Raw genomic sequence first — 18,760 nt, 5'->3', positions numbered from 1 at the left:
TCCTCACTAGGATTCACGTCCTCCCCCTCCCTTGTAGGTTCGGCCATGATGGTTAAATCAATGGTCTTGCACTCTCTCTTTGGATTTTCTTCTGTATTGCTTGGGAGAGTACTAGGAGGAGTTTCAGTGACTCTTTTACTCAGCTGGCCCACTTGTGCCTCCAAATTCCTAATGGAGGACCTTGTTTCATTCATGAAACTTATAGTGGCCTTAGATAGATCAGAGACTATATTTGCTAAGCTAGATGGGTTCTGCTCAGAATTCTCTGTCTGTTGCTGAGTGGATGGTGGAAAAGGTTTGCTATTGCTAAACCTATTTCTTCCACCATTATTAAAGCCTTGTTGAGGCTTTTATTGATCCTTCCATGAGAAATTTGGATGATTTCTCCATGAGAGATTATAGGTGTTTCCATAGGGTTCACCCATGTAATTCACCTCTGCTATTGCAGGGTTCTTAGGATCATAAGCTTCTTCTTCAAAAGATGCCTCTTTAGTACTGTTGGATGATTCCTTCAATCCATTCAGACTTTGAGAGTTCATATTGACTTGCTGAGTCAATATTTTATTCTGAGCCAATATGGCATTCAAAGTATCAATTTCAAGAACTCCCTTCCTCATAGGCGTCCCATTATTCACAAGATTCCTTTCAGAAGTGTACATGAATTGGTTATTTGCAACCATGTCAATGAGTTCTTGAGCTTCTGCAGGCGTTTTCTTTAGATGAGTGGATCCACCTGCAGAATGGTCCAGTGACATCTTTGATAGCTCAGACAGACCATCATAGAATATATCCAGGATGGTCCATTCTGAAAGCATGTTAGAAGGACACCTTTTGGTCAGTTCCTTGTATCTCTCCCAAGCTTCATAGAAGGATTCACCTTCCTTTTGTCTGAAGGTTTGAACATCCACTCTAAGCTTGCTAAGCTTTTGAGGAGGAAAGAACTTGGCTAAGAAAGTCGTGACCAGCTTATCCCAAGAGTTCAGGCTATCCTTAGGTTGAGAGTCCAACCAAATTCTAGCTCTGTCTCTTACAGCAAATGGGAAAAGCATAAGCCTGTAGACCTCAGGATCAACCCCATTGGTCTTAACAGTATCACAGATTTGCAAGAATTCAGTTAAAAACTGAAAAAGATCTTCAGATGGAAGTCCATGAAACTTGCAGTTCTGTTGCATCAAAGAAACTAATTGAGGTTTAAGCTCAAAGTTGTTTGCTCTAATGGCAGGAATTGAGATGCTTTTTCCATGTAAATTGGAATTTGGTGCAGTAAAGTCACCAAGCATCTTCCTTGCATTGTTATTATTTTCGGCCATGTTTTCTTCTTTTTCGAAAATTTCTGTCAGATTTTCTCCAGAGAGTTGTGCTTTGGCTTCCCTTAGCTTCCTCTTCAAAGTCCTTTCAGGTTCAGGATCAGCTTCAACAAGAATGTTCTTATCCTTGTTCCTGCTCATATGAAAAAGAAGAAAACAAAAAAGAAAATACGGAATCCTCTATGTCACAGTATAGAGATTCCTGTATGTGAGTATAAGAATAGAAGAATAGAAGAAGAGAAATTCGAACATCAAGAGGAAGAGAGGGTTCAAATTTTGAGATGAAGAAAAGTGTTAGTAAATAAATAAATAATTAGAAGGAGATGAGAGAGAGGGAATTTCGAAAATTAATTAAATTAAAAATAAAATTTAAAGTTAAATTTCAAAAATTAAAATTAAAATAAAATTAAATTAAAACAATTAGTTAGAAAAAAGAGAATTTTGAAAAAGATGAAGGTGATTTTCGAAAATTAGAAAGAGAGAGTTAGTTAGGTAGTTTTGAAAAAGATAAGAATCAAACAAAAAGATAGGATTAGTTTGAAAAAGATTTGAAAATCAATTTTTGAAAAGATAAGAGGTTAGGAAAGATTTTGAAATTGATTTTGAAAAAGATGTGATTGAAATTTATTTTGAAAAAGATCTGAAAAAGAAATTTAAAAAGATTTGATTTTGAAAATTAAAGTTGATTACTTGACTAACAAGAAACTAAAAAGATATGATTCTAGAGTTTAAAGATTGAACCTTTCTTATTAGGCAAGTAACAAACTTAATATTTTTGAATCAATCACATTAATTGTTAGCATTGAATTCGAAAATATGGAATAAAAATAAGAAAAAGATTTTGAAAATTAATTTGAAATTTTTGAAAATATGAAAGAAAAATTGAAAAAGATTTGATTTTTGAAAAAGATTTGAAAAAGATAGAATTTTTAAATTAAAAATTTGATTTGACTCATAAGAAACAACTAGATTTTAAAATTTTTTGAAAAAGTCAACTCAAATTTTCGAATTTGATGAGTGAAAAAGGGAAAGATATTTTTTTGATTTTTGAATTTTTAATGAAGAAAGAGAAAAACACAAAAAAAAAAACTCAATGCATGAAAATTTTGGATCAAAACTAATGATGCATGCAAGAACACTTATGAATGTCAAGATGAACACCAAGAACACTTTGAATGCCAAGATGAACATCAAGACTTATTTTTGAAAGATTTTTAAGAAAAGAAAACATGCAAGATACCAAACTTAAAAATTTTTTTATTCTTTAGACATTAATAATTCAAGAATGCATATGAAAAACAAGAAAAGACACAAAACAAGAAAATATGAAGATCAAACAAGAAGATTGGCCAAGAACGACTTGAAGATCATGAAGAATGCAATGCATGAAATTTTTGAAAATAATTTTTGGAAAATTAAAAAGATGCAATTGACACCAAACTTAAAACTTGACTCTAGACTCAAACAAGAAACACAAAAATATTTTTAATTTTATGATTTTATTAAATTTTTTTTTGATTTTTTGAAAATTAATTGGGAAAAACGATAAAGAAGAAAATTTTTTTTGTATTATTTTCGAAAATAAGAAATAAAAGCTTAAAATTAAAATAAAATTACCTAATCTGAGCAACAAGATGAACCGTCAGTTGTCCAAACTCGAACAATCCCCGGCAACAGCGCCAAAAAGGTGCACGAAATTGTGATTATCAATGGCGCCAACAACTTGGTACGCACAATTATAATCTCAACTCTTTATCACAACTTCGCACAACTAACCAGCAAGTGCACTGGGTCGTCCAAGTAATAAACCTTACGTGAGTAAGGGTCGATCCCAAGGAGATTGTCGGCCTGAAGCAAGCTATGGTCACCCTGTAAATCTCAGTCAGGCGGATTCAGATAGTTATGGAGATTTGATAATTAAAACATAATTGAAATATAAACTAGGATAGAGGTACTTATGTAATTCTTTGGTGAGAATTTCAGATAAGCGTATAGAGATGCCTTTCGTTCCTCCTGAACCTCTGCTTTCCTGCTGTCTTCATCCAATCATTCATACTCCTTTCCATGGCAAGCTGTATGTAGGGCATCACCGTTGTCAATGGCTACATCCCATCCTCTCTGTGAAAATGGTCCAATGCGATGTCACTACATGGCTAATCATCTGTCGGTTCTCGATCATACTGGAATAGGATTTACTATCCTTTTGCGTCTGTCACTACGCCCAGCACTCGCAAGTTTGAAGCTCGTCACAGCCATCCCTTGTCAGATTCTACTCGGAATACCACAGACAAGGTTTAGACTTTCCGGATCTCAGGAATGGCCGTCCATGGGTTCTAACTTATACCACGAAGATTCTAATATCTCGGACTCGGTCCCCTGTATTAGATATCTAAGAGATACTCATTCTAGCTTGTTTGCATGTAGAACGGAAGTGTTTGTCAGACACGCGTTCATAAGTGAGAATGATGATGAGCGTCACATAATCATCACATTCATCATGTTCTTGGGCGCGAATGGATATCTTAGAATAGGAATAAGCTTGAATTGAATAGAAAAACAGTAATACTTTGTATTAATTCATGAGGAACAGCAGAGCTCCACACCTTAATCTATGGTGTGTAGAAACTCTACCGTTGAAAATACATAAGTGATAATGGAGTTCATTGGTCTCGGCCCCAGAGGGGGAACCAGAAGAACCAACCTCTGAATACAGTAGTAAAAAGTCTTATTTAAACTAAACCAGTTACTAGGGTTTACAGAAATAAATAAATGATGTAGAAATTCACTTTCGGGCCCACTTGGTGTGTGCTTGGGCTGAGCATTGAGCTTTACACATGTAGAGGTCTTTCTTGGAGTTGAACGCCAGTTTGTAACCTGTTTCTGGCGTTTAACTCCACTTTGCAACCTGTTTCTGGCGTTTGACTCCAGAATGCAGCATGGAACTGGCGTTCAACGCCAGTTTGCGTCATCTAAACTCGGGCAAAGTATGGACTATTATATATTGCTGGAAAGCCCTGGATGTATACTTTTCAACAAATTTGAGAGCACGCCATTTGGAGTTCTGTAGCTCCAGAAAATCCACTTTGAGTGCAGGGAGGTCAGAATCTAACAGCATCTGCAGTCCTTCTTCAACCTCTGAATCTAATTTTTGCTCAAGTCCCTCAATTTCAGCCAGAAAATACCTGAAATCACAGAAAAACACACAAACTCATAGTAAAGTCCAGAAATATAATTTTTATTTAAAAACTAATAAAAATATACTAAAAACTAACTAAATCATACTAAAAACTATGTAAAAACAATGCCAAAAAGCGTATAAATTATCCGCTCATCATAGATGCAAGGGTTGTGGTTTTGCCCCACTTGCTCTAGGTTGGTTAGTATAGAGGCTCCCCGAGTAGACACAAAGGTTGTGGTTTCACCCCACTTGCTCCGGGTTATGATGAGTTATGTATAAAAGTGCAATTATATGATGAGTAAGTAATGGATGACTTTGAAATGTTAATGAATGAATATGGAATGATTATCTGAGATACGAGTTTTCCTGGGTAAAGTACCGTGGCTTGCCACCACGTACTCCAGGTTGAGACTTGATACTCTGTTGACCCTACGTCGCAAGGGTGACCGGGCACGTATAAATTCCCGGGAATGGTAACCCCCAGTGAGTAAAATGATATATGAAAGTATGAATTATGAATGAAATGAGAAAAAGAAAAGCTATGCATAGACTCATGGGGATGCGCAACGGGGGACAGTCCAAGGGTTTCGGACTTGTCGGGTTGGCTTGATAACCGACAGATGAGCCTCATCAGCCATAGGACAGGCATACATCATGGACATTTTGTTTGTTTTGTCTGCTATGCATTACTTGGGAATGCCTAACTGAATATATTATGCTAATTGTTATATTTGCTACTTGCACTACTTGCCTTCTACTTGTGCTTGAAATTGTCTGTTTGTCTGTCATTGCTAATTCATTGGTGATGGAGGAACGGAGGAAAGGCGGACAGGTCTAGTGCTAAGATTAGATTTAATTTGGGTTCAGATTTCCCTAGATAGCTACCCTTTTATGGTTTCTCATTAGTATATTAAGCTATATAATCTGAGTGTCGACGTTCTAGGATTGCCTCTGGCATTCCCAGGACCTTATATCTTATATGCGTGGCACCTTTACCATGCTGAGAACCTCAGGTTCTCACCCCATACTGTGTTGTTATTTTCAGATGCAGGTCGAGAGGCACCTCGCTAGGCGTCTAGACTGCTGAAGCAGAGCGGTTTCTGGGTTCTTTTGTTATTTAGTTTATGTATATATGTACTTAACTTTCTCTCTGAGTAACTTGTTTATTTTGTTCCTCTTAGAGGTTACGGAGAGCTAGGGTTTTATCTATACAATTTGGGAATTTTGGGATATGTATATATGTATGTAAATATTCTCCGGCCAGCCTTGGCTTCGCAAGCTGAGTCAGGAGCTAGTTATTCTGTATCCTTGACTCCTTATTCTCACTTTCTGTTTATTCATACTTATAAATTTTAGATTTCTTAGCACGCAAGTGACTCTGTTTTTTTAGCGTTGCGCTTTTTATTTTGCTATTTTGTTTTACCTATTTTCCAAGGCTCCTAGTATACTATCTCCTTTTCACTATTATTATTATATACATTTTATTTTAGAGGTCGTAATACTACACCACCTCTGTTTTACGACTTAAGCGTAAAGCTCTGTATGATAGGGTGTTACAATAAGCGCGGCTTGGCAATTAATGAGATTTGTCCTAGGTGTCATAATGGGCGAAATCAGTTGCTCATTGCATAGAGACCGTGGCAAAGTAAAGGCGGTGTGGAATAATCTTGATCCTTCCTTACTATAAAATGTTAATTTAGTTTTCTTAGAGGTTTGGATTCGTAAGGCTATGAGTGAGAACTATTATCCTATCAATGTTGGTTTGTGGTGGATTTGAAGGGATCAGTGCAATGATATTTTTGTTCCAGATGAAGCTTGGGCGGTCAGCAAAGTGGTTTTTCTTGCTAAGAAAACGTGTGAGTTTGAAAGCATTATGACAAAGAAAATGCTTTTTGTTTCTGAGATGCAAAAGAAGATTTGGACCCTCCTTCCGTCAAACTTCTTCAAATTGAATAGCGACGCTAGTATTGGTCATGTTGAAATTATAGCAAGGGTTGGTTGTATTCTTAGATATTCTACAGAAAAATGGGTTAAAGGTTGTCTTAGGACTTTACCAGAGTGGAGTATTTTTAAATGTGAGCTTTTTCTCTTTGGAGGGGTATAGTTTTGGCTAGAAATTGTGGCATTAATCAGTTAGTATGTGAAATTGATTGTTTAGAAGTGTACCTCCTCCTTCTTCAAATCCATCAACCTCCTGTTCAAACAGGGGAGAGAAACCTTGTGATGAAAATTCAAGAGCTTGTCTTTAATAATTGGGAAATTTACTTTGAGCTGGTTCATTGAGAAACTAATAGGGTTGCAAATTGGATGGCTAAGTGGAGAGCTCTAGGGACATTTGATTATGCTAAATGGTTATCTCCAAGAGAGAAACTTGATGTGATCATTAGAGCAGAGATTAATGTTGCTTAGCAGGCTGTTCCTTCTTCCAGCCTTGTGTGCTTTCTTTTCTTCTTTTTTTTTTTTGTCTTTTTTTTCTTTGTCAAGCCACCAAAAATAAAAATTATATCAATAGTTTCTATTTGTTGAATTTTGAGACTTGTTAAAAATTTTTTGTTCAACCTTATTGGAATAGAAAGTTTCAAATTTTTTAAATTTTTGTTTAAAAATAAGAATCTTTAAATTGAATCCAAGTTCAAATTTTTTAAAACTTGACCTTTGACAAGCAAATAATTTGTCAAGACTTTGTGAATGTTGAATAAATTTTGCTAGATCTCTATTAAGACTCTTAATTTTCTCATGCAATCTCTTATTTACAGCAACTATATTAATTAAGACGGAGACCGAATGCTTGAGTTTGGATTTGTTTAATTCAACTCTTAAGGCATCATCTTCTTCTTTCAAAGAGTTTTTATCACAAGTTTCAGTTACTTTCAATGCATCATTTTCTTTCTTGCACTTATCATATTTATCAAACAATTTCTTAGATTTCATAGTTGAATTATTAATAATGGTGTGCAAATCATCCGTGGATAAATCAGAAAAATTTACCTTATCCATATCCTTTTGATAAGTCATCAAACAAATTTGAGGTTCATGAATTGAATCTTCTTCATCTTCATCTTTAGAATCATTCTCCAAATCTTTCCAAGATTGTCACCTTCTTTTTGTCCTTCCTAGATTTGTTATTTTTCTTCTTATGAGGACAATTGGATTTAAAGTGTCTAGACTCCCTACAATTGTGACAAATAAACTTGGATTGATTTTTTTAAAGTCTTTCAATGATGTAGCTCCTTTGTCTTTGCCTTTGTATCTCATTAATATCTTCAATTTTCTTGTAAAGAACAATATCTCATCATCTACTATGTTGTCATTAAATTTCTCTTTTTTTCCTACCATTCTTGACTTCAATACTACACTTTTTTTATCATTTCTGTTTTGAGACATATGGTTAGCTTCATAGGCCAGCAACTTGCCTTTTAGTTCATCATAGGTGATTTTTATCAAATTATTTCTCTCAAAATGGCTATGCCTTTCACTTTCTATTTCTTAGTGAGACTTTTCAAAATCTTTGTCGCTAAAGTTTTTTCGGAATAGCTCTTCCTCATAACGTCTATGTAAGACCCCAGATTTTCGAAAACTAATTTATAAATTATTTATGATTTATTTTATTTATTCAAGATATTATTTTTAGAGATTTTCGTATGAACTGAGTATTTCCTTATTACTGATTTAAAGCTTTAGTGAGTTAGAAATTATGAGAATTTTATGTGCTTGATTTCGAATATTTAGAGTTTTAGCTTTAATTTATAAATAAAGAAAAATCAATTTGATTATCTCTAATTTCTTTTGGATCAATATTTATTAGTAAATAATTTATAAGTTGATGATTAAATGTGTTTCAGATATAATTATTTTTTATTTAAATTGTCTTTTTAAAATTATTATTCTACCCTTCAATTTCTATTAAAATTATTACTTTACCGAAATTCCAAATTACAAACAAAACCCTAACCCTAACCTCCTTATCCCCACCGCCATGCCTCCACATCCGTCATCCCCATACTTTCTCCTCCTCACTGTCACACACACAAACATAAGAACGAATAAAAAAAAAGAGAAAGATAGCAGAGGAAAGAGAAAGGGCTCGAGGGAGAGAGTGAAGGAGAACTGAGAAGGGAGAGAGGGAGTTGTGCCCCGCTGCCGATTCACCACCGAACTCGCCGCCCAACCGTCATCACATCGCTGCCCAACCACCATGGTATCGCTGCCTGCTGCCGCCGAGCCTATTCTGCTGCATGCCGTCGCGTTCTAGTGCATGCCATCATGGAGGAAGACCAAAATCCAGGTAGAGGACTGGGCAAGGAGAGGTCGGCGTCGCCATTCCCTAAAGCCCGTGTCGCCGTCGAGCCCAGATAAGAGAGGGGAGACGCGGGCCTGAACCTTGACGAACTGGGAAGAACCATCGCTGCCTTTTGTGCTTCTAATTCGCATCATTGTGACTTCCATCATCGTTGGGCTATCCGCTGCCATCACCGCCGCCATAGCCGCCGTTGTTGGTAACCGCCAATGGAACCCCCGTTGTCTCGGTAAGCATTTCATTTCGGAACCTTTGAAATCCGTATTTCTGTTTTAAGTTATTAAGGATCTGAGGTTTTTGTGTCATAGGATCGAGTTCTGGGTCTTGCATGCTGTAACAGCCCAGACCACCCGCTAGCATGATATTATCTGCTTTGGCACACAAGGCCTCACGGTTTTGCCTTTGACGATAGGGATGATAGCCAAAGCCTCCCACACTCGCTCGTCAAAATGTGTCATGCTAGGGAGAGGTATCCACACCCTTATAAGGCATGCTTCATTCCCCTCTCCAACCGATGTGGGACCTTACCATCCACCCCCCCTAAGGGAGCTCAGCTGATTGTAAGGTTCCACATCGGTTGGGGAGGAGAACGAAGCATGCCTTATAAGGGTGTGGATACCTCTCCTTAGTATGACGCATTTTGACGAGTGAGTGTGGAGGCTTTGGCTATCATCCCTATCGTCAAAGGTAAAATCATGAGGCCTTGTGTGCCAAAGCGGATAATATCGTGCTAGCGGGTGGTCTGGGCTGTTGCAGATGGTATCAGAGCTGGAGCCCAGATCGATGTGCCAGCGAAGACGCTGGGCTCCCTTAGGGGGTGGATTGTAAGGTCCCACATCGGTTGGGGAGGGGAACGAAGCATGCCTTATAAGGGTGTGGATACCTCTCCCTAGTATGACGCGTTTTGACGAGTGAATGTGGGGGCATCGGCTATCATCCCTATCGTCAAAGACAAAACCGTGAGGCTTTGTGTGCCAAAGCGGACAATATCGTGCTAGCGGGTGGTCTGGGCTATTACAATCGGATACAATAATCCGTTCCTAATTTCGATGATAATAAAGAGCGTGAAAATTTATTTTATAATCGCCAATTTTACTGAGAGATTTACTGTCAGAATTTTTCTATGACAATGTGAATTAATGAAACACGTCATTTTGGACAACTACCAGCACGTTGCCATCGGATTTATCCACTGATAAATCCAACGGTAAAATTGAATGAAATTCGAATTCAGAAATCTTTTCCCTTCACTTCTACAACTTTGCCCTCTCCTCTCTTTTTCTCTCTCACCTTGGTTCTCCAAGTCTCTCCCTTTCTCACGAGAGATCTAGACGTCGCTATCGTTGCTGCCTCGTGAGTCGTTGTCGCTATGCCGGGTTCCAGACGTTGCCGTCGCTGTCTCAGGTTCCATCGCCATTGTTGTTGCCTCGTGGGTCGTTGTCGTTGCCAGGTTCTAGCCACTGCCGTCGTTGCCTCAGGTTTCTCCTCCCGGTTAGTGTGAATCTATCCCATTCTTCAATTCGTTAATTTTTAGTTTTAGTTTTTTTTAATTTCTTGAATTTATATGTATTTTATTAATTTTGTACTTGATTTTTTGTTTTAAAATGTAATCTGCTTGAAATTTAAAATTTTTTTTTGAAAATTTTTATTTTAAATTTTGTGTATAAATTATGTTTAATAATTTTAATTTACTGGTTAGGATATTTCGGTTTTAAATTGAAGTTTAAAATTTAAAAGCAATAATTTTTTAGAAATTTGTGTTTTTATTTAGATTTATTAAGGTTAAGTCAATCAATTTAAGTTGTTATGATTAAATTTGTTTAGCAATTAGATTATTTTAGGTGAATTAGATTTTATAGTTTAAATTAATATATTTCTATCAATTAGGTTCGTTAAATTACTTAAGTTAAATGACTTTTTGAATTAGTTTTACCAAGTGAATTTAATAAGTCGTCTTTTTTTATTAGGAATGTTATTTTCTTTGAGATCCTTCGGAGTTCACTTCTTTCATAGTTTCTATAGTTATATTTTGTGGGTTGTTCATTCAGTGTTCAGGTTGGTTTTTTATCTCTGAATATAATAAATTGTTTAAGTTTTAAGATATACTTACTTTTTTTAGGATAGAGTCTTAGGACGGAAGTGGGAGAAAGTTGTCTAACGGCGCCTTCTTGAAACCTTGTTTGCTGAAAAATTACAAAGTAATAAGGAATTGCGTACTAGAATGGCTAGGAATTGATGTTTTCTTGAATGCGTGCTTATTTTAATTAATGCTTGCAATTGTTTTCTATATGAAAATTTGATAAATTTTTTTAGTTGAGGTCTCTAACTTAAGGGGAAATTCTACCGAATTTTCTTTAAAACACTTGTTTGGTTTGTAAAAAAAATTTAAATTAAATTTGGAGGAGGCTTTTAATTATAAATGAAACTCTGTCGAAATATTTAAGAAATCTAAATATAATTGAAGATGAAATTAAAAATAAAAGTATTTTTGGAATTGAATGAATAATAGTCATAAAATGATGCAAAATTTAAATCAGATTTAAAGTTCATAGACTAGTTCAAATTTGATTTAAACTACTAAAAATAAGAAGTCTAATCAAAATCAAATTTGAATTTGATTTTGATATGCTTCACAATGTAGTTCTTCTTACTTGACTTCTTGTATCTTTAAGTAATTTTGAACTAATTTCAACTAACTTTGTTTAGATTTAAAAAGCTCTTCCTACTCGACTTTTTGAATCTGAACTAATTTCAATTAACTTTGCTAGAGGCGATTTAGATTTAGAAAACTCTTCATGTCTGCAAGCATTAGTACTTTATCTTGAGGTGTTTTTATAGTAGGATATGAGTTGTACGTTGTGATTTGGGTTGGAGTCACTGATTTTTGAAGTGTCTTTGAATTTTTTTCTTGTTATGTTCCTACAGTCCTGCTCAGTTGCTGTATTATTTGGGGCTAATTCTAAAAAGCTTTATGCATGCAGATTCTTTTGTGTTTATGGTTTTATGCACATATTTTTGCTATTATATTATTTCTGTGACTGGTGTTAATTGGTATACTCTTTGCAGACATGACAATAGCAGTAGAGGTGTTACGAATTGTCCTCGTGGTGGGGGTAGAGGGAGTGTGTCCACTGGTACCCCTAAGGCTTCTCAATTGTTCGTCTATCCCTAACCCTAAGTACGTGGCTCCTTCTGTTGCACTACCCCTGCCACCAGGAAGTCGTCCAGCTGCTTCACCAGAGTGGACTCCTCCACCACCTCCATCCACTCAGCAACCTACTTCTTTATGACGAGTTACCTCCAACAATAGACGCTGCAGTGTCGGAATCCTCTCATGGACCTAGCCAGATGCCACTTCACCACCGCCCATCGTACGGATAACGATTTGCCTCATGGTTTGATGGCGTGAGTACTATTTTAATGTCTTTTAAATGTAATCTATTTTGATATTCTTATTCAACATATATATTTTCTAATCTTAAGTTTTTCATGGATAGATTTGCGCCTGATATAACCAGTAAACATCGGTTACAAGTTATAGCTCGGTAACGCCTAATTCCTAATCATAACCGACGATTTCATAATAGCCATAAACAACCTTAAATCAATAACGTCGGATACACAAGTAATCCTCTCCCTGGGCATTACAGCCCAAGGGAAACGGCCGACCTTTTCCACTAAAATATAAAGCGGACGAGAAAGTTACAGAAGGTACGTCACTTCTCCTAAGACAAGATCTATTATCTACTTTACACTAACTTGAGCATCGGAGTGCCTTTGCAGGTACCCACCTCCACTGTTCATCCACTGCCGACTTCTAACCGAGAAGTTTATCGATCTTCACTGGAGGACGAGCTATACCTCGGATTAATAAGGCAAGAACATTTGGCGCCCACCGTGGGGCCAAAAAAGCTTGAAATATCATTCGCAAAAGGTCCCAAAACACCCCTTAAAATACACTCATGGCTGATGTTCCTCCCCGTACCTCATCCGAGCTCCTACGGATGGTGACCGAGCTTCAGCAAGCGAATCAACGAATGGCGGGGGAAAATCAAAGAATGCAGAATCAAATCACGCAATTAGTTAACACTCGAATAGAGAACAACAATTATCACCATGACCGACAGGAAAATCATGAGCGTCAATCAGCACCGACTCATGTTTCTGAAACACCTCAGCATGAGGAAGAGGGGGCCCATCGAACTGAAGGAGCCCAACCAGACGCTGAGGAAGAGGAGCGCGACAACTCTGCCGACCCATTCACGGCCGACATAATGAATTTTCAACTTCCCAGACAATTCACCCTGCCGATGACTTTAACCACATATGATGGGCTAGGAGACCCAAAGCAATATATTAAAAAATTCCGATCTATTATAATCATTAACGGTGCATCCGACCCTATTTTATGCCGTTATTTTCCATCCTTTTTAGATGGTCCTGCACTTGACTGGTTTTGCTCTTTGCCTATAGATTCAATATCGCGCTTCCAGGAATTAGCCAAACAGTTTGAAGATCACTTTGCAGCATCGGCAATATACATGCACGATTCTGACTACTTGACAACCATCAAGCAAGGTCCACAAGAGAGCCTGAAGGATTATATTACCCGTTTTACAAAGGTCGCCATGAGAATCCCTGATCTTCATCCTGAAGTCCATCTCCATGCCATTAAAAGCGGCCTTCGTCCGGGCAAATTTCAAGAGACAATTGCTATGGCTAAACCCAAAACCTTGGCAGAGTTTTGCGAGAAAGCCAAGGGACAGATAGACGTTGAAGAACTTCGACAAGCCCGAAAAGCAGAAAGGTCGGCCACCAGCAAAGATGATGATAAACCCCGGGATAGTAAGAAAGCCTTTAAACCAGTTTCCCATTATGAATCATACACCAAGTTCAACACAAAGCGATATGACATTATCAAAGAGATACTCAATTCCAAATTAATTAAGCCTCCCCGTAAAGCTGGCAATTACCCGGAATCCAAAAGCATTGATCAATCTAAATATTGCACCTTTCATCAGAAACACGGACACACAACCGATGAATGTGTGATCGCCAAAGATCTCCTTGAACGCCTTGCAAGACAAGGCCACCTTGATAAATTTATTACAGGACACATGCAGAAGAAGGTAACCCCTGCCTCTGACCCCTCGACAGCAGAGCCCTCATCAAAGGAAAAAGATAAAACACCAGCCCAACCCAGAGGGGTTATCAACTGTATTTCGGGAGGATATGCTGGAGGCGGACACACAAGCTCGGCCCGAAAACGTACTTACAGGGCCATGTTGACAGTCACAGATGCCCCTAAAGATCCTCGGCCGGTTCAGGACTTCCCAGAGATGACTTTCTGTTCAACCGACTTTAATCATACTGATACCAACTATGACGACCCAGTTGTAATTTCTGTTCAGTTGGGGGACTTGATAGTCCACAAAGTACTACTCGATCCCAGAAGCAGTGCTGACATGTTATTTTTTACCACGTTTGAAAAAATAAAGCTAACCAGCAACATTCTGCAACCATACCATGGAGACTTGGTAGGATTTTCTAGGGAGCGAGTCCCTGTCTTGGGTTCTGTGTGGTTACAAACCACACTCGGTGAGCAACCATTATTTAAGACACAAGATATTCAATATCTTGTCGTCGACTGCTTTAGCCCTTATAATCTTATATTAGGCAGACCATTTTTAAATAGATTAGCTGCAATCGTATCCACGGTTCACCTTTGTGTTAAGTTCCCTGTGCAGGACAATTTAGTAGTAACCATCCACGGCGACCTCCATGAAGCTCGGCAATGTTATAACACAAGCTTGAAGCCCATCAAAAAGAACAACACAGCGCAGGTTAACTCCATACAATCCGAGCAATCAAGGTTGACCGAGCTAGATCCTAGAGCCGACTTTGAAGATCGGCCTATGCCAAATGAGGAATTAACAAAGGTCGCCCTAACCAAGGATCCCATGAAATTCACTTTTGTGGGAACATCGATCAGTACCGAAGAAAGAGACCAACTTGTAAGATTTTTACGAGAGAACGCCGACTTGTTTGCATGGACCTCCGGCGACATGCCCGGAATAGATCCATCTGTTATTACGCACAAGTTGGCAATTAATTCAGCAGCTCGGCCAATCTCACAAAAGAAGAGAAATCTCAGTGCGGAGAAGCGGCTTGCATCCTTGGCGGAGGTTAAAAAGCTCATTGATGCTAATTTCATCTGAGAGATCAGGTTCACAACATGGCTCGCCAATGTTGTTATGGTAAAAAAGAGTAACGGTAAGTGGCGCATGTGCGTTGATTTTACCGACTTAAATAAGGCATGTCCTAAAGATGCTTATCCTTTACCTTGCATTGACACTTTAGTTGATAACTCTTGTGGTTATGGTTCCTTGAGTTTCATGGATGCATACTCTGGTTATAACCAGATTCTCATGCATCCATCAGACCAAGAAAAAATGGCCTTCATAACTGAGTATGGTAATTACGGCTATAATGTTATGCCTTTTGGATTAAAGAATGCAGGTGCAACGTACGAAAGGCTAATGAACAAGGTCTTTGAGAACCAGATAGGTCGGAATATCGAAGTTTATGTTGACGACATGGTTGCGAAAACTGTGGTCAGCAACTCCCATATCCGCGACCTAGCCGAGATTTTTGGACAGATACGACGATATAACATGAGATTAAATCCTGAAAAGTGAACTTTCGGTGTCCGCGGAGGAAAATTCCTCAGATTCATCCTCGCATGCCGAGGCATCGAGGCAAATCCACAAAAATGTCAAGCAATACTTGATATGAAAAGCCCAACAACAATAAAGGAGGTTCAATGATTAACTGAGCGGCTTGCCGCTTTATCAAGATTTTTACCCTGTTTAGCGCTTAAGTCTTTTAGCTTTTTCCAGTGTTTAAAAAAGAATACAAAACATTTTGAATGGACTGAAAGCTGTGAAGCTACATTTTTGAGTTTAAAACAATTCCTTTCAAAACCACCTGTTTTACAAAAACCAAAATTCAATGAACCGTTATATATATACTTGTCTATTACTGATATGGCAATTAGTTCTGTCCTTATAACAGAAACTGACAAAGGTCAACAGCCGGTCTATTTTGTAAGCAAGTCATTACAAAGCGCCAAGCTTCGCTACCCAAGGTTGGAAAAGCTTGCACTGGCCCTGGTCTTCTCATCGAGACGACTTCGACCATACTTCCAGGGACATACAATCATTGTCAGAACCGGACAACCTCTTCGGCAGATCCTCTCCAAACCTGAATTGGCAAGTAGACTTATCAAATGGGCCATTGAGCTTTCAAAATTTGATATTCAATACCAACCAAGGGGATCCGTCAAGTCCCAGTACTTGGCCGATTTTGTTGCTGAATTCACCGAGCCATGTCTGGAAGAAGAAAGCTCGGACTGGACCTCGTTTGTTGATGGAGCTTCAAACCCCATGGATCTGGGGCGGGGATATTATTGGAAAGTCCGGAAGGTATAATCCTTGAGCATTCTCTGCGGTTCTCTTTCAAGGCCAGTAATAACCAGGCTGAGTACGAAGCCCTTGTTGCTGGGCTCAGGTTAGCCATCGATTTACACATTACCAGCTTGAAGGTCTATTGTGATTCATTGTTAGTAGTTCAACAAATAAATCAAACTTTTCAGACTAAAGATCAAATTTTGTTAAAGTATTTAGACATTGTTCAACATTTGATAAACAGTTTTTCAAAAATTGAAATTTGCCACATCCTCAGAGACCAAAATAACAGGGCAAACATTCTATCAAAGTTAGCCACTACACAATCACACACATCAACACTACTGCAATCTACTTTAGAAAATCCGAGCATCCATATCATTAACATTTTAAGCACTTCAAGTGAGAAAAGCTGGCAGCTGCCTTATATGCGATATCTTTGAGACGGTTCCATCCCAGAAGGGATCTCGGATAAGAAAAAATTTCGATGACAGGCCTCTTTCTTTACACTAATGAATAACGACCTATATAGGCGGGGATATTCCGACCACTTTTGAAATGTTTGGACAGGTCTGAAGCCGATCTTGTGTTAGCCGAAGCTCATGAAGGAATTTGTGGGATACACTCCGGGGCAAGAAGCCTAGCACAGAAAATACTTCGCGCTGGTTTTTACTGGCCGACGTTGTGGGAGGACAGTAGACAAAAGGTCAGAACTTGCGACCAATGTCAAAAGCATGCCCCGATTATCAACATACCGGCCGAACACCTTCACCAGTCAGTGGTAAGTTGGCCATTCAACCAGTGGGAAATCGATATCCTCGGCCCATTCCCCACTGCACCAAGACAGGTAAAATATTTGGTAGTTGCTATCGACTATTTCTCCAAGTGGATTGAAGCACAACCTTTAGCAAGAATCACATCCTCCCAAATGATATCCTTTGTTTGGAAAAATATCATATGCCGATTTGGTATTCCTCGCCATATTGTCACTGACAATGGTCGGCAGTTTACCGACCATAATTTCAAAGATTTTTTGCAGAATCTAAAGATAAATTAACACTTTTCATCTGTGGAACACCCACAATCTAATGGGTTAGCCGAAGCTACTAATAAGGTCCTCCTGCATGCTTTGAGGAAAAAGCTCGACAATGCCAAGGGACTCTGGGCCGAGCTTGTTCCGGAAGTATTGTGGTCATACAATACTACAATACATACATCCACCAAAGAAACCCCATTCCGCTTGGCATATGGGTCCGAGGCAATGATTCCGTTGGAGATTGCACAACACTCCTTGCGAGCGCAAGCAGAACACCATGATCGGGCTCGCCGAGCAGAGCTTGATTTAATAGAAGAGGTTAGGAATACAGCAACCATTCGCCACCAAGCCCTACAACAGCAAATTGGTCGACGACATGATAAAAGGGTCCAACCAAGATCATTTAACATTGGAGATCTGGTGTTGAGAAAAACTGAAAAAGCTCGCCGACCTTCGTTCCACGGAAAGCTTGCAGCAACCTGGGATGACCCCTACTGCGTGTTAGAAGTCCTTGGAAGAGGAGCTTATAAATTAGAACACTTGGATGGCACCAGCATCCCAAATACATGGAATGTCAATTCTTTAAAGAAATACTACAGTTAAGAAGAAGCAGAATGCTAGTACGCTTTTCCTGACTTGAGATTTTTCCCAAAAGGGTTTTGCTCAAGGAGGTTTTAATGAGGCTAGCCTATCTAGACTAAATTGTAAAGGTACTGCTTTGAATAAATTTTACCTTTATTTATAAAAATTTTGCTAACACTGATAAACCCATATTTCATGAGTTCTTTTGTGCTTAATTTGAGTGATTTATACAATCCTTCACCTGCTTATTCACATTAATTGCATGGTTTTACTTTCCCCTCCTTATTATGTCATATTGTGAAAAACATGTTTCCTAAGCTTTAAAAATTAATTATTTTAATTACCTTTATTTTCATTCGATGCCGTGATCAGTGTGTTGAGTAGTTTCAGATTTTCTAAGGCAGAATGACTTAAAGGATGGAAAAGAAAACATACTAAAATAAAAGGAGAAAGCAAAACGGAGCTTTAAGGAAACTGATATCCACGCGATCGCATGGATGACGCGATCGCATGCCAAGCACGAATTAGCAGCGACGCGGCCACATGACTGACGCGACCGCGCGCCTTAAGCAGAACGCACATGACGCGGTCGCATGACTGACGCGACCGCGTGACCCACGCGGACGCGTGACAGAAGCCACGCACCAGAAATTACAGAATACGCCCCCAGCGAATTCTGAAGCCCTTTTTGGCCCAGATCCAAGTACAGACAGCATAGACCAGAGGTTATAAAGTGTGGGAATGCATCCATTCAAAGGAGAGCTCGCATATTTTACTTTTCAATGATTTAGATTTAGTTGAGAGGGAGATCTTCTCTCTCTCTCTCTTTTAGGATTTAGGATTTCTTCTTGTTTTAAGAGTAACTCTCAATCCAGGTTTTACGTTTCTTTATTT

At 38.4% G+C, this 18,760-nt stretch overlaps 1 non-coding gene across 1 annotated transcript; it reads left to right on the top strand.

The window, feature by feature from the left end:
- The first annotated feature begins 809 nt into the window (after window positions 1–809).
- LOC148549786 (small nucleolar RNA R71) lies at window positions 810–917 on the top strand. Its single transcript, XR_015898748.1, has one exon. It is a non-coding gene; the product is annotated as a small nucleolar RNA R71 (small nucleolar RNA).
- The last annotated feature ends 17,843 nt before the right edge of the window (window positions 918–18,760 follow it).

Source organism: Arachis ipaensis, chromosome B8 (genome assembly GCF_059453495.1).
Source record: "Arachis ipaensis isolate K30076 ecotype BB chromosome B8, ASM5945349v1, whole genome shotgun sequence".
Classification (NCBI taxonomy): Eukaryota; Viridiplantae; Streptophyta; class Magnoliopsida; order Fabales; family Fabaceae; genus Arachis; species Arachis ipaensis.
This window is presented reverse-complemented; position numbering and strand designations above follow the sequence as displayed.